Below are 3,756 nucleotides of genomic sequence, written 5' to 3' on the forward strand. Positions count from 1 at the left end.
GCCTGAAGTGGATCTCACTGTGGTTTTGACCGGCACTTTCCTTATGACTAGTGTAGGAGTCCTGATGGCCCAGTAGGTTCAGCACGGGGCTGGGAATGCAAGGTTAGTTTCAATGGATTAGATCCTCTATAGGAGGAAGATGAGGCTACCTGTTCCTGCAAAGATTTACGATCCCAGAAACCGTATGGAGTTGAAACGGACTTGCTGGCCACGAGTTTGTGTCTGTTGTTGAACGACTAATAATATTGGGCTTCTTTTCATGTGCTTAGTTGTTGCTGTTAGGTGCCCTCAAGTTGGTTCCAACTCATGGTGACCTGATGCACAGAGAAGAAACACGGCCCAGTCCTGTGCCATCCTCACAAGTGTTCTTTTTTTAATTAATAAATCATTTTATTGGGGGCTCTTACAGCTCTGGTAACAATCCATACATCAATTGTATCAAACACATTTATACCTATGTTGACATCGTTTTCAAAACATTGTCTTTCTGCTTGAGCCCTTGGTATCAACTCCTTTTTTCTTTCCTCCCCCACATGGACCCCTGATAAATTATTTTCATATCTTACACCATCCACTGTCTCCCTTCACCCATGTTTCTGTTGTTTGTCCCCCTGGAGGGGGGATTAATACATCGATCATCATAGTCAGTTCCCCATTTCTTTCCCTACCTTCATGGTATCGCTACTCCCATTATTGTTCCTGAGGGATTTATCTGTTCTGTGTGTCGAGGGCTCTTATCTGTACCAGTGTACATGCTCCAGTTTAGCTGGATTTGTAAGGTAGAACTGGGGTCATGATAGTGGGGTGGAGGAAGCTTTAAAGAACTAGAGCAGTGGTTCTCAACCTCTGGGTCACGACCCCTTTGGGGGTCGAATGAACCTTTCACAGGGGTCGCCTGATTCATAGCAGTAGCAAAATGAAAGTTATGAAGTAGCAACAAAAATAATTGTATAGTTGGGGGGTCACCACAACATGAGGAACTGTATTAAAGGGTCGCGGCATTAGGGAGGTTGAGAACCACTGAACTACAAGAATGTTGTGTGTTGTCAGTGTTTATACTGTACCCTGGCTGACTTGTTCTTTCTTTGTGACCCCTTTGAGTCTACAATTGGACTTTGGGTCTCCACTCCGACCCCCATCATTTGCATCAGTTTATTTGCTTGTTCTGGGTATTCTGATGCTGATCCCATCGACACCTCGTGATCGCACAGGCTGCTGTGCTTCTTCCATGTGGGCTTTGCTGCTTCCCAGCTAGATGGCCGCTTGTTTACCTTCAAGCCTTTAAGACCGCAGACACTCTCACAATTGTTCTTATGTTTAAGCCCATTGTTGCAGCTGTTGTGCTAGTCCATCTTGCCAAGGGCCTTCCTTTTTTTTGCTGCCCCTCTACTTTACCAAGCATGATATCCTTCTCAAGGAACTGGTCTCTCCTGTCCAAAGGAGGTGGGACAAAGTCCCATCCTTACTTCTAAGGAGCATTTTGATGGTACTTCTTCCAAGACAGATTTGTTTTTGTTTTTTGGCAGTCCACGGTACTTTCAATATTCTTCACCAGTACCCTAATTCAATGTCCAACTTGGATGACCCTTACAGTGAGGAAGAGGAAACCAGAAAACCTCTGAGTCAAGGTAACAGCCTTGCCTTTCAACACTTCAAAGGGATCTTGTATAGCAGATTGACCCAGTGCAATGCATTGTTTGATCTCTTGACTGCTGTTTTCAGGAGCATTGATTCTGAATCCAAGCAAAATAATTTTAATCCTTTTTCTTTTTTTCTGGACAGCTCAGCTGGCTGCACCCTCTACTAACTGCAGAAGCCTAAAAGCCTAGCAACAGGGAATTAAAGCTTTTCCTGGGCTGTTTACCCTGGGCTGTCCTTCGGATCACCAATCAGAAAACTTCTCTATAGTTCCTGGAAAGCAAAACTTTACCAGATATAAGAAGGGGCGTCACAAAGTCCACAGAAAAATCCTATTACCTTTTAATTCCAGTTTTCCACCAACTTTTTGAAGCTCTCTTGTATCATTTGAAAAGATTTTCTTCCATTTTCTAGATTGTCGTCTCACTTTCTTTGATGATTAAAAGTTTTAATATGAATGAAGTCTGATCGATTTTTCCTTTTGTTGCTTAAGCTTTGGGGACAGTATCTAAGAATTCGCTGCTGAAGTCAAGGTCAGGAAACTTTAAAAAAAAATCATTTTATTGGGGGCTCATACAACTCTTCACAATCCATACATATATCAATGTGTAAAGCACATTTGTACATTCCTTGCCCTCATCATTCTCAAGACATTTGCTCTTCACCTAAGCCCCTGGCATCAGCTCCTCATCCCCTCCCCACACACCCCAGGTCAGGAAGCTTTACCCCTATGTTTTCTTCTAAGAGTTTTAGGGCTTTCTCTCGAATGCTCCCGGTCACGAATTCACTTTGGATTAGTTTTTGTGAGGGGAGTGAGAGGAAGAGGCAGAGGGCGAAAAAAGAGGGCTCAGGAGCCCCTGCCATGACATCAAGCCCACGGCAAGGAGGTGAGCCAGTGGGCTCCAGGCAGCCATTGCACGCAGGTAGGCGTTGCATTCCTCTCAGGGTTCGGGACTATCTTTGCTGGAACCGCTGAGATTAAGATTCCTGTACAGTGAAGAAGAACTAAAGTGTGATTACATCTGCCTCTGCAAATATTGGGCAGGGGCTAAGCGTCTGCCCTTAGTCTTAAGAAAAGCTTCAGAACAGGTATGCAAATGTGGCAAAGTGAGTTGGTTTTCCCTATGGCACTATGAATAAAAAAGATATTTTAACAAATCAATGTTCATAGAAAATCTCTAGTCTTGTGGTCTATGTTCTTAAAGGACAGAAAATGAACTTTCAATGAAAAGTACGTGGGGACCTGGGCAAAGCTTTATTTCTCACAGGCCTGAAGGACAGGTGGAAAGGGGTAATTCCTAGAATATCTGGAGACTGATTAAATTAATTTTTACCTAAGCTATTATGCGGCAAGAACTGAGGAGACAATTTATCTCCTACAATGGCCTTTTGAATGAAAGGAAGCCAGGCAGAGAAAAGTGCGCAGACGTTTCGGACGTCACACTGAACTTGACCGACTGTTGAAGGAGCAACTGACATCTCAGTTGATGCAAAATACAATTAAAAAAAATTTTTTTAGGGTAAGGCCAATAAGGTGTACTTCCCTCAGAAAGTCACCCCTAAGTCATTTGTAAGCAAACTTCGGTATGGGTGCCATCGATCACCAGGCTGATGCTCTGAACAAAGTGAGGTGACAAGGCATTGAAAAATAACCCCGGGCTACAGCTCTGCCGTGCCATCAGCACTGTGACCTAGTGGCAAATGTGTGGGGCGGACCGGGTATTTCTGCACCGGCTTCCCAAGTGAAAATGATCCTACCGCCACCGCGGCCCCCAGGCTGTGAAACTCCGGGCCGGCTTGCTTTCCCGCCGCTTCTGGGCACAGGGCTGCACGCGGTGCCAGGGCTTTCTCTCCCGGAGTGCGAGCAATGGGGATTCTCGGGATCTGGGACGGGGGAGTGGGGGGGCTGAGGGGGAGGACAAGGAGTCCGGTCCTTCCTCTGGATGACTCGACGTTCCCGCCGTGCACACATATTTGGAGGGGGAGGGGAAGGGGGAGGAGGAGAGGGAGGACGGAGGACGAGGAGGACGGAGGAGTCCGTTCCTTCCTCTGGATGACTCGACGTTCCCGCCGTCCACACATATTTGGAGGGGGAGGGGAAGGGGGAGGAGGAGAGGG

Source organism: Echinops telfairi, unplaced genomic scaffold (genome assembly GCF_000313985.2).
Source record: "Echinops telfairi isolate 266 unplaced genomic scaffold, ASM31398v2 ScPeMD7_7475;HRSCAF=8513, whole genome shotgun sequence".
Lineage (NCBI taxonomy): Eukaryota > Metazoa > Chordata > Mammalia > Afrosoricida > Tenrecidae > Echinops > Echinops telfairi.